This window comes from Pantherophis guttatus, chromosome 4 (assembly GCF_059756535.1).
Source record: "Pantherophis guttatus breed Tessera chromosome 4, ASM5975653v1, whole genome shotgun sequence".
In the NCBI taxonomy this organism is placed as follows: Eukaryota; Metazoa; Chordata; class Lepidosauria; order Squamata; family Colubridae; genus Pantherophis; species Pantherophis guttatus.
In genome coordinates, this window is record NC_142066.1 from 159,405,942 (window position 1) to 159,418,666 (window position 12,725).

The window sequence follows — 12,725 nt, forward strand, 5'->3', positions numbered from 1 at the left end:
ATCTGTTTTTAACACACCCATGCTGGCTGCTAGTTATTACTTTACTCGTTTTTTCTCAACAGGCCTCACAGCCTAATTCTCTACCAGTTCGACAAGTGTCCCTTTGGAAGCGCAGACTCGTTGGGGCTTCCCCATCTGTCAGTCCTTCAAGGTAAATCAGGCTAGGATGCCAATAACACAAGAAATATTAGAGTTTGACTTTATTGGTATAGAATAGATTATAGTCGCAGAATCTTCCCTTCGCTCCTTCTGACACCAAAGAGCATCAAGGCAGGGCAGCCTTGAGGTTCTTTCTCACCCCTTCCTGTATTCCTGGAGTGAATCAATTTTTTCCTATCAGCTGCCACAAAGTTTCTGCATTTCTGTAATTATCTACGCCAAGGGTCCCCAACTCACAGGCCGTGGACGGACACCGGGCCATGGCCCACCAGGAACCAGGCTGCACAAGTGAGCAAGGCTCCATCTGTGCATGTGCAGAATCCAAGCAGCGTGTGAAACCATGGCCACCTTGTCCGTGGAAAAAACAGCCTCCATGGAATCGGTCCCTGATGGGAATCGTTGCTGTGCACCACTTTCCACAGACAACACCTGAACTCCCTAGTGAAGGCATCTCTCTTACAACCGTAGATCTTCTTATTAAATCTCCTCCTTTTTTTACAAAAGAAGCTCTGTCTTTTGGAGGTGGGTCAGGTGGATTGATGAGGCTCGGCATAACCAGCTCTGTGCCGCTATGAACTCAAAAGGCAGGGGATGGGTGTGCTGTCATCCTGAGGAGGGGGACATGGAATTCAGTAGCTTGTACTCCAAGGTGGGTCAGAACGAGGTTCTCTCCTGAAGCTTTTCACGCTGGGTCCAGGAAAGAGGTCCTTTTGGGTGGAAATCAGGCTCATGCTGGGTCCTTCCCATCTCTTAGCATCCTTCAACTCCACTCCAGATGTTTCTCTCCACTAACTCGCTTCGGGTTTCCTGGTCAAGCAAGAGGAAGAAGGACACGTGTCCAGCAGCCAAATTTGCAGCAGGAAGTTCGGGTCTGTCTCCTGAACAAATTTGGGGAGGACGATGCTCCACCCGGTTCCCATTGGGGATGATGGACCACATCTTGTTTGGCCATTCCTCTTCCACACCCTCTCCCCTTCCTCCCCCAATGTGGACCCCTCCCTTCTCTGGGTCCTTAAGAGATGCTCTCCACCCTTCCAGACATCCGAGCAACTGGCCCATGTTTCTAGGTGACCCCAGAACTTCCACCTGACACCCCAATATCCCTCCAGGAGGCAAGGCTTTGCTAGCATCTGATTTTTGGTGTATGTGTGTGTTCGGTCTATTTTCTGGAACCCCTACCAAAGAAAATTGAAACTTTTCTCAGCTACCCCTATCCACTCCCTTCTCCTAAAAGTGCAAGTGTCCACCTGATCCTCTAAATTCTGTAAGGTAGGGGCTCCCCAGAAATTCTGCGATGGGTCTGAAAACCCCTCAGTTCCTCCTCATCTTAGTTTCCTTCAGATGGTTCCCACGTGGCCACAGCTGACTTCTGAAAGACACTGCTGGCCACAAAGGCTCCGTCTGTGGATTAGATGGCCTCAAGGGTCCCTCCCAGATCTAAGATTCCCCAAGTCTACCATCAGGGGGTCTTCAGTTCTGCTTGCTGGCCCCCCAGTATCTCCCCTCACTGTGGCCCGTCCCATCTGCGACTCTTGATGTTGAGACTCTAGAAAGAGTGCAGAGAAGAGCAACAAAGATGATGAGGGGACTGGAGGCTAAAACATACGAAGAACGGTTGCAGGAACTGGGTATGTCTGGTTTAATGAAAAGAAGGACTAGGGGAGACAGGATAGCAGCCTTCCAATATCTCAGGGGCTGCCCCAAAGAAGAGGGAGTCAAGCTCTTCTCCAAAGCAGCTGAGGGCAGGACAAGAAGCAATGGGTGGAAACTAATCAAGGAGAGAAGCAATTTAGAACTAAGGAGAAATTTCCTGACAGTGAGAACAATTAATCAGTGGAACAACTTGCCTGCAGAAGTTATGAATGCTCCAACACTGGAAATGTTTAAGAAGACGTGGGATAACCATTTGTCTGAAGTGGTGTTTAGGGTTTCCTGCCTGGGCAGGGGGTTGGGCTAGAAGACCTCCAAGGTCCCTTCCAACTCTGTTATTCTATTTCTATTTCATCCCCCACTTCTGGAGCCCATAGCTGCATTCCCCCACCCGTCCCCTGCCAATCCCAAGGACCGAGAAAGGAGCTGCCTCTAAACAACAACAAAGCGAAAGTGAAAGTACTCGGGGTCACCTGACCTGCCTGGAAATCACGTGATTCGGGAAAAGTCCTGAAAGGACCCTCCACCCAACCACAATAAGCAGGTGCGATTTGGACTCTAAAGAGGGTGTTTCTCCCCTTATCTTTTAAAGCAGAAGGACCTCTACCATTTCAGACAAATGGCTGTCCAGTTTTTTCTTAACAACTCCAGTGATGGTGTGCCCACAGCTTCCGGTGGCATGCTGTTCCACTGGTTAATTGTCCTCACTGTTAGGAAGTTTCTCCTCAGTTCCAGGTTGCTTCTCTCCTCTGTTAGTTTCCATCCATTGTTTCTTATCTTGCTTTCTGGTGCTTTGGAGAATAAATGGACTCCCATCTTCTTTGTGGCAGCCCCCCAAATATTGGAAGACTGCTCTCCCATCCCCCCTGGTCCTCCTTTTCTCTAGACTGGCCTTAACCAAATTCTGCAACTGTTCTTTATATGTTACAGGTTCCAGGCCTTGAATCGTCTTAGCTGCTCTTCTCTGCATCTTTTCCAAAGTCTCAGCATCTTTTTTGTAATGTGGTGACCAAAACTGGATGCAGGATTCCAGGTGCTGCCTTACTAAGGCTTTACAAAGCAGTACTGAGACTTCCCGTGATTTTGATTCTATACCTCTATTTATACAACCAAGGATCGTGTTACCTTTTTCAGCTGCTGTGAGATGCAGTCTCGCAGTCACGGCTTGGAAGGGTTTTACAATCTCTGTCCTCTGTTCCCATCATAAACCCCGTCAGCAGTTCAAAGGACGGACAGATTGCGCAGCCACGGAGAGCAGGAGATCCACCTGCCACCATGGATTCCTGATCTCTCCAACCAGGTAAGGACCCCCAGAAGCACCGTGACCCCCCAGTTGGCATTTGCTGGGCCAGTGGAGGAGAGTGGGGCGAGAGCAGGGCTGTTCCTGGGTACCTAGTGGAAAGCAGGTGGGTCTTAGACTGGGCTGCTCGCTGCTTTTATATGAGAGCAAGCGGTCCCTCCTCTTTTGGAAACTCTCGGGGTGGATAGGACACCAGAGTCCCTCAATGCTGGACGGAAAAGCAGGAGATTTAGCCACGGGGTGAAACAGAAGCATTTGTCTTCTTGGGGACGGGGATATTCTAGGAAATTTGGGGAGAAGTGTTGCTCCTTTTCGGAAGGCTGCCAAGTTCTGTGCAGGCAGCCAAACAAGGCGAGAGCTGGAATGGGAGGGAGGGAAGATGGGGATACCTTCTTCCAAATCCCACACACTATTATGACTCTTAATCCCACCTCCCAGCTCTGATTTTTTTCCAGTGAGATTCTACCCTGTGATCCTTCCAGAGGATCAGACTTTGCTCTCTGTGCTGGGGGAGGGGTGGGTGGGGAGGGAGAGAGAATGGGAGGGGCTAGAGACAAACCACTTTGCTCTTGTTCCTCCTCCCCTGAAAGCCTCTCACGAGCGGCAAGGGGGGAGGGGCTTAGCTGAAGCTTCAATGTTGATGGGCTCCTTCCTGGAGGGGCAAAGGAGGAAGTGGGCAGGCATGTCCATGAGTGTCTTCCTAATCAGTCAATCAATCAATCAATCAATCAGAATAGAGATGGAAGGGACCTTGGAGGTCTTCTAGCCTAACCGCCTGCTCAAGCAGGAGACTCTATACCAGCCCAGACAACTGGCTCTCCAATCAGTTTTTAAAAACCTCCAATGTTGGAGCACCCAGAAGTTCTGGTGGCAAGCTGTTCCACTGTTTAATTCTATCTCTCTATCATCCAACCATCATCTATCCATCCATCCATCCATCCATCCATCCATCCATCCATCCATCCATCCATCCATCCATCCATCCATCCATCTATCTATCTATCTATCTATCTATCTATCTATCTATCTATCTATCTATCTATCTATCTATCTATCTATCTATCTATCAGAATAGAGCTGGAAGGGACTTTGGAGATCTTCTACCATGTTTCACTGAAAATAGGACCTACCCCGAAAATAAGCCCTAACCCGCTTTTCACGTCTGTTTCACTGAATATAAGCCCTACTCATAAAATAAGCCCTACTTATGAGCCTGTGCAGCCAGTCCCCCTCCCATTATGTCTGGTTGCTGCCGACATGAGGCGGGGGTGTGTGTGCTATGGCCATGAAGCAAGGCAGTGGGGGTGGGAGGTGGAGGACAAAGCCCCAACTTGGCTGCCCGGCTTGCAAGTCCTGATGCTGGTGGAGTGAGGTGGTGGCGGCCAAAGCAGCTCCTTCCTTGTCTCACCTGCCGGCCAGCAGGGTGCCTCCGCTGCCATTCCTGTTCCATCACCAGTTGCCTTTCCCCCTGCTTTCCAACTCCCACCCAGTTCCCCTCGCTTCCCCAAAGCATCCCTTCATTAACCTGCTATCCACCTCCGTTCTCCACTGCCGCATGCAGGGCAACCAAAGAAGACCATGGGACTACCGGTAAAAAATTTCAATCAGACCTTCCGACTTCACGAGATCTTTTTTTTTTCACAAGAAGTTGGAAGGTCTGATTGATCTTTTTTTTTTTTTAGTCCCACAGTCTCATTGCCCTGCGTGTGGGGGTGGAGAACGGAGCTGGAAAGCAGGTTAGTGAAGGGATGCTTTGGGGAAATGAGGGGAGCTGGGTGGGAATTGGAAAGCAGGGGGAAAGGCAAACCTCCCAAGACAAAGCAGAGGCATGGAGGAAAGGCAGGCAATCTGGACACGCCATACGGGCCGCAGGAAAACCAAGTGGTAGTGGACCAGAGCGGCATCTGGCCATGGGTGCCTCATCTTTGCCTCTCTCGATTTGCCTGCAGCCTGAGTGGTGCATCAGCTGCCTTCCACTCCATGCCTTCCAAGGCCAGTCCCTTGGTCAGAGTGCACTGACCAAGGGACCGGCCGGCTGCAGCTTCTGCCGGATACCGTCAGTTTCCTTGCATTTTCTGGCTCTTGTGTGCATGCTGGGGGGAGGGGTGTGCCCAGCTGGGCTAATCACCCTGAAATCCTGTTTCCCCCCAAAATAATCCCTAGGACTTATTTTGGGACCTAAACAAAAAAACCCAAAAGACTGGGTCTTATTTTTGGAGAAACGTGGTAATTCAATCCCCTGCTCAAGCAAGAGACCCTACACCATCCCAGACAAATGGTATCCACTCTCTTCTTAAAACCCTCCAGTGATGGAACATTCACAACTTCTGGTGGCATGCTGTTCCACTGGTTAATTGTCCTCACTGTTAGGAAGTTTCTCCTCAGTTCCAGGTTGTTTCTCTCCTCTGTTAGTTTCCATCCATTGTTTCTTATCTTGCCTTCTGGTGCTTTGGAGAATAAGTGGACCCCCTCTTCTTTGTGGCAACCCCCCAAATACTGGAAGACTGCTCTCCCATCCCCCCTGGTCCTCCTTTTTTCTAGAGTGGCCTTAACCAAATTCTGCAACTGTTCTTTATATGTTACAGGTTCCAGGCCTTGAATCGTCTTAGTTGCTCTTCTCTGCACCTTTTCCAAAGTCTCAACATCTTTTTTGTAATGTGGTGACCAAAACTGGATGCAGGATTCCAGGTGCTGCCTTACTAAGGCTTTACAAAGCAGTACTGAGACTTCCCGTGATTTTGATTCTATACCTCTATTTATACAACCAAGGATCGTGTTACCTTTTTCAGCTGCTGTGAGATGCAGTCTCGCAGTCACGGCTTGGAAGGGTTTTACAATCTCTGCCCTCTGTTCCCATCATAAACCCCGTCAGCAGTTCAAAGGACGGAGAGATTGAGCAGCCACGGAGAGCAGGAGATCCACCTGCCACCACGGATTCCTGATCTCTCCAACCAGGGAAGGACCCCCAGAATCACCGTTAACCCCCAGTTGGCATTTGCTGGGCCAGTGGAGGAGAGTGGGGTGACAGCAGGGCTGCTCCTGGGTACTTGGATGGAGCATCCACAACTTCTGGTGGCAAGCTGTTCCACTGGTTAATTGTCCTCACTGTTAGGAAGTTTCTCCTTAGTTTCAGGTTGCTTCTTTCCTGGATTAGTTTCCATCCATTGTTTCCTGTCCTGCCTTCTGGTGCTTTGGAGAATAAGTGGACTCCCGTCTTCTTTGTGGCAGCCCCCCAAATACTGGAAGGCTGTTATCATGTGCCTCCTAGTCTTTCTTTTCTCTAGACTGGCCAAACCCAAATCCTCCAACCGTCCTTCGTATGTTTTAGTCTCCAGGCCTTTAATTACCTTAGTTGCTCTTTATCCCAAAGGTGCTTTTTTCAAGAGGCAACCGGACTTTCTGGTTTTTCTTTGAAGAAGTTTTGCTTCTCACTCAAGAAGCTTCTTCAGCTCAGTTCTTAGTTGCTCTTCTCTGCACTTTTCCCAAAGTCTCAACACCTTTTTTGGGATGGAGTGTTCCTTGCTCAGCCAACCCAGAATGTGGACCACCATCAGTGGAGGGAATGTGGCTTGTGTCCACATCCTGCATCTCCTGACAGAAGCAATCATCAATTTTTGCCTCCTCCAGATGTTTCTTCTCTCTTGTAGGGCAGCAGAAGTGTCGGCAACTGTAGGAGCCAAGCATGGCCCTGGAAGAGGACACCATAGAGATAGAGGCCGCCCCTTCCAGCTGGGGTCCTTGTACGACTGCCACAAGGATGTGCTCATCCCAGGTAGGAACTGGAGGAGAGGCTGATGGGTCTCTAGACGGAGGGAGGGAGGGTGGGAAGGAAGGAAGGAAGGAAAGAGGGAGGGAGGGAGGGAGACGGGCACAGCCATCAATGCACAGGCTCAGCCCAGGGACAGAGTTGAGCTCCTGGGCACACGGCCCACTAGTAGCAGCAAGCTAAGTAAGACCTTCTAGCTGGGAATATGTATCCAACCCTTTGCCAAGGATGCAGCAGGACTGGCACTGATTACCAAACACAGGGTGGGTTTCCTCCCCAGAAGCAAAGTCACTGAAATGGTTTGAAAAACAGCTAATAAAAGAAGTCGAGGGTCCCCCAGAATGGTGAATTCAGGGATAGAATTACTTCTGAAATTGTGGTGCAGGTGATTCTGAACCCTTCATGAAAATACGGTTTCTCCAGGGAGTTGGAGACCTTTCTTGAAATCAATAGCTGCATAGTTCCAAAGGCACTTTTTCAGGAGGCAACTGGACTTTTTGGTTTTTCTTTGGAAGACGTTTTGCTTCTCATCCAAAAAGATTCTTCAGCTCTGACTGGATGGTGGGGAATGGAAGGATTGATGCTCCTTGCAGACAGCTGGTCATTTGCATCCTTTTAGAGGGCCCTTGGAGCACTTGGAGGTCCATCTGTGTCCTCAGGGTCACCTGGTTCCTGCAGTCCGTGTGGAAATTGGGATCGTAGAAACACCCAGGAGCATAGAAGAGTCCAAAGGCAGATGCATGAATAAATGTGATAAATGTATTTATTCATATAACAAAACATATTAACTATATACAAAGGCTGTCTTAATATCCATTAGGATGGGGGCACACAGCGTGTGTGACTACCCCTATCAAAGATCATGTCTCTTGGAGAACAAACGTAAAAGAGAGCTTGGTGGAAAGGTTAGAGGGGGGTTTATACTCAGTGTAAGCCCCTCCTCTCCACATAGGGGTGGGGGCACTTTCTGCCTCCACTAGTGTCTGTATGATATATGTGCCAATGGCTTGCAAATACTTGACAGTTCCCCTCCTTGCGAGCCAATGGCATGCAAACATACAAATGCAATGCACAACAGATTTTACCCTGTGAGACATAACTTTTTACACAGATCTTTGTGCCTATCTGCTGGTAGAGGTTTTGTGAAAATATCAGCTGTTTGATATTTGTTCTGACAATGTGATAAAGATATAAACCCCATCTCTACTAGTTGCCTAACATTTTGATAGCAGATATCAATATGTCTGGACCTTTTTCCCACTGCATAGGCTTTGGCAATGCCTATGGCCCCGGTGTTGTCTTCTATAATTTGGATGGGCAAAGTCAGTGGTGTCCAGATGCTAGAAATTAAGGCATCAAACCATATCAGATCGTTCCCTGCCTCTGATAAGCATGCATATTCGGCCTCAGCGGTGGAGCACGAAACAAATTTCTGTTGCCCCACATGCCAATGGATGGGTGCCTCATTTAATAGTACCAAGAAGCCCAAAGTACTCCTACGTGTCACGGTATCTCCGGCCCAGTCCGCATCCGCGAAGCATTTTAATTGGGCCTTGTCTCTATTCTCAGGTTCCAAGCGAAGCACGTAATCTGCTGTGGTCTTGAGATACCTTAATAGCTTTTTAATGGCCAACCAGTGGAACTGGGTAGGATGTTCCACTTGTCTAGATAGCAGGTTTACGGCCAGGGCAATATCTGGACGGCTCCAGTTACTTATATATAGTAATGAGCCGATCACTGACCTAAATAGAGTATTATTTTGGAACTCTGGGCTATCCTTGTGTGCCAATCCATAATAGTCGGTCTGCATTGGGATAGCCGTTGGCTTGCTATCTTCCATTTTACATTTCACCAAGAGTTCCTCTATCTTTTCCTTTTGGGAGAGAGCAAAACCTTTTGGTGTAGTGATGATTTGTACGCCTAGGTACTTGTCCACATATCCTAAAGACTTTAGAGTGAACTTTTTTTGTAGGGTCCTGGCAAATATAATACTTCCCCCCTTGTCAGGCCCTAAATATAAAAGATCATCGACATACACTAGGACTTTCTCCAGCCTCCCTTTGGTATCCCTTGTGAAGGTACATTTACCAGCTGGAGATGGATGGAAACCCAGTGATTTAAGAGTTTTAGTCAGGCATTTGTACCACAGTCTGCCTGATTGTTTGAGGCCGTACAAACTTTTCTTCAGAAGCCAGGTGTGGCCTTCCTGCTGTTGAAATCCAGGGGCACCTCTGATGTAAATTTCATGAGCCTTGGTAGTACTAGGGTTTAAGGCACCCTGTTATTAAGCTGCTTAAGACCAGCTGCCTGCAATTACTGCAGGGTTCGAATCTCGCCAAGGCTCAAGGTTGACTCAGCCTTCCATCCTTTCTAAGGTAGGTGAAATGAGGACCCAGTTTGTGGGGGCAATAAGCTGACTTTGTATAAATATACAAAAAGGATGAAGGCTATTGCTGAGCACATTGTAAGCCGCCCTGAGTCTTCGGAGAAGGGCGGCATATAAATCAAATAAAAAAAAAAAAAAAAAAAAAAAATCTGCAAGTAGGCAGTTCATGACATTCTGCAGCACGCCATTTCTCCTTTCTACAATGCCATTCTCGGATGGAGTTCGAGGGGATGATTTAAAATGGAGGATACCTCTCTCCTTCATCCACTTTTCAAAAATCTTGGATGTAAACTCAGTCCCCCTATCACTCTGCACCTGAGCGATGCACACCTTGTGTTGCATTTGGATCTGGTTGTAAAGATATTTGAAGTTGGTAAAGACTTCAGTTTTCTCCTTTAAAATAAATACATGGCCATAACGAGAGTAATCATCTACTACCGTTAAAAAATAACGCCCCCTACCAAGGGAGGGTCTAAAAGGACCAACCAAATCCATGTGTACCAGCTGATAAGGGTACCTTGCATGACGGGAAGAGACCTTAGGTATAGCAGCAGTTTTAGATTTTGCTGCCTTACAGATGGCACATTCCAAATAGGTATTACAATTCTTTATCTTAAGCCCATCAGAAAAATCTTGCATTTTCTTAATAACCGGGAAGCTGGCATGGCCGAGCCTGCGGTGTAATATATGAGCACAATCCAAATGCAAAGGTTTACCCATGCATACTTTGTCAACCTTATGTATCTTACCATTACAAGCCTTGGTCTGTTCAGTAATGAGAGTAGGCACTGGATTAATGGTCACCTTAGAGTTCCTCAGGGTTGGCTGAGGAGTTGTGACCTTAATGGGCTCAGCCTTAATGGCTTTGGATGTCCTAGGAGCTGGTTTAAAAGCTTCATTGGTTTTAGGTCCAGGGTCCTTGAGTTTGGACAACCTGGGGCTGGCACAGAAGCTTTCTGCTCTATCTGGGCGTTAGCTCCCTGAGCCCTCTTGTTAGGTTTCTTGTGCCTTTTGACCTGTGCTTTTGGGGAAAAATAAGGCAAATTGCTGATTTTTACAATATCGCCAACAACACCCCCATTTTTGAAAACATAACCTCCACCCTTCTCAAAAACCAGTTTTACATTTTTATCCTCAGTCAATTTTAAGATGCTTAAAAGGTTGTTCTTGATTGAGGGAACATACAGTGCCACTGTGACATCTCCTATACCAGGCACATTGATCACGCCTTCCCCAGTTACCTCTGCCTTGTCCCCAGTGGCAACTTTTACTGAGGACTTGAGTGGGTGTAAAACCTTAAATTGTTGCTTCGTGTTGGCTATATGCGTTGATGCACCTGAATCAAGAAGCCACAGCCCCTCAGCATCCTTTACCTGGGAGGTGTGATTGTCACTAGTGACACTACAGAATTGGTATCCTTTATGACCACCTCCCCCTCTTCCACGGCCTCTTTTATTTTTATTGTGCTTAAGTCCAGCCGTGTTGGCCCTAGAGCGAGGGCACTCCCTTTTAAAGTGACCTTGCATGCCACAGTCAAAGCAGGTGGGAAGGGTATTAATCCTTTCACTTGTGTCCTGGCGCCTCCTCTGAGGCCTAGGCCTGTGATATGCCTCCTTCATTTCTTGTTGTTCCTCATCTCTGCGCCTTAAATCTTCCTCAATAAAGTGGCCAGAAAAGTATTCTATATTTCTTTGTTCCCTAGAAACCTTCTAGAGAAATAATAAAGGGACTCCAGGATTTGTCTAGGGAGTTCAACATCACACTAATTAAAGTGGATTCAGAAACAGGCTCCCCCCTCTGTATAAGCTCATCCCTCGTGGCTTTAAGCGTTGCCAAATGTTCCCCCATTTTGACACCAGGTTTGAGTTTATAGTTGTGGAAGATTCTTGACAATCTGCTGGTTGCAGCCATATTGTCACTATGGAACAAATTATATAGGGCAGTCCAAACTTCCTGAGCTGTGAGGCCGTCTGAAAGACTGGCATACAGAGCTGTGTCTATAGAACTTAACAGGGTTGTGTAAGCTCTTTTATGCAGGAACTCAATTTCAGGGCTCCAAGGTAAAGGGGGTGGTCTTTTGATCATGCCCAGAGTATTTTCTCTTAAGAGAATTATCTGAATCTCTTTACACCATTTTTTAAAATTCTGACCACTTAAATGTAATTTTTCAAAATTATTTGGCAAAGTTACAAAATTATTGCCATTAAACTGCATGGGGAGTTGTTCAAATGGCTGAAAAGAGCCTGTTGTGAATGGCATTGGGATCCCTAAGCCTGGGATCAATTGCTTAGGTCTGGCTCCTTTTTGTAGTCCTTCTGTAGTTTGAAGCAACTGGGCACGTGCAGGAAATGGAGCATGCTCCAAAGCCTTTTCTTGTTGGAGCTCCGATCTCCCTCTCTGAGCTCTGAAGTCAGGTCTGGCTGGAGCTTCAGGGTAGGCCCGAACATCATCTGGGTGGCAGGGAAACCTTGGAGGAGTGGGAAGAAGGCCTGGAGATCTTTCTGGAGACTGGAGGCCCATCAGATGAGGTCCATGGGCTGGGTAGGCCTGGAAATGTCTCTGGATCTCCTCTTCTCCATCAGAGGAGCAGGATTGCAGCTCCGGACCATCCCAGCAGGACCGGAAAGGTGCGGAGGCCTCAGCCTGGGCCTCCCTGGAGCATTCAGTGAATGGTGAGCGCCTCTGCAGTGGGGGGTGGGAGGCTGCAGGTCCATCTGGGTTGCTCCGGGGGTGGGAGGTTGGATTTGGGGCCCTCCTTGAGTGGGCAGCTGGGTCTGGGGCCTCGGGGGGGCCAGTGGGTGGTTGCTCCATAAGTTGCAGGGCAGCGACCAGGGCCTCTATGGCCCCTTTGATGTTTGCCGTGGCAGGCGGGCCTGGCAAGGGGCTTGTGGGTTCGGAGTGGTCCTCTGGGCCGCTGGAAGGCTGAACTGACTGGCTGGCGTTGTAGGCCTGGGCTGTGGGGCTGGGGATGGCCTGGCTCATGGTTCTGGCAAAGTGCCCAGGGGAGCAGCCATCTTGGAGGAAGTTGCCTCCGGAAGTGGCCTGGTGGCCATTTTGTTTGGTGGGAAACTGGGTGGGGGGGCAGTCTCTCTGGCGGCAGGCGCCATTTTGGAGAGATCAGGCAGGGGAATCCTTACCGGAATGGCAGGCATCTCTGGTGCTGCCTCCTCAGGCCTCTTTCTGGCTGCTGCCCTTGTCTTCAGGAGGGAGGCGAGCGCTGCTCGGCACTCCTCTTCTGACATCTCAGCCACTTGCCTGTCCAGGCTTTCATCTGGTCCTTCTGCCCCCTCTTCGTCAGTGCTGAAGAAGCCTTCTCCAACATTGCCTGGCTCGGCCCCTGGGATCTCTTGCTGCATCTGGGTGGCCTCTGGCTGCCAGGGTGTAGCTGGATGGAAACCCCCTTCGATGTTTTCCATCGTTGATTCAGACTGGGGCTGCTGTGAAGTTCTCCTCCGTTGAAGGCC

The 12,725-nt window shown here is 48.7% G+C and overlaps 1 protein-coding gene and 2 long non-coding RNA genes across 3 annotated transcripts in view; 2 read left to right on the forward strand and 1 right to left on the reverse strand.

The window, feature by feature from the left end:
* On the forward strand, positions 1–6,085 carry LOC148114434 (uncharacterized). The gene is made up of 3 exons (XR_015734298.1): positions 1–151; positions 2,740–3,109; positions 5,695–6,085. It is a non-coding gene; the product is annotated as an uncharacterized LOC148114434 (long non-coding RNA).
* Positions 186–12,725, reverse strand: part of LOC132709480 (uncharacterized) — a 27,101-nt gene continuing 14,561 nt past the window's right edge. Inside the window, exons 2-3 of the long non-coding RNA XR_009620517.2 lie at positions 2,935–3,201; positions 186–966 (exon numbers count right to left, since the gene is read on the reverse strand). This is a non-coding gene — a long non-coding RNA (uncharacterized LOC132709480). The remainder of the gene's footprint in view (positions 967–2,934; positions 3,202–12,725) is intronic.
* LOC117658337 (GTPase IMAP family member 3-like) overlaps positions 6,863–12,725 on the forward strand; it is a 27,298-nt gene continuing 21,435 nt past the window's right edge. The window contains exon 1 of the mRNA XM_060683247.2: positions 6,863–6,881. The gene's annotated coding sequence lies outside the window, so the exon portion shown is untranslated. The remainder of the gene's footprint in view (positions 6,882–12,725) is intronic.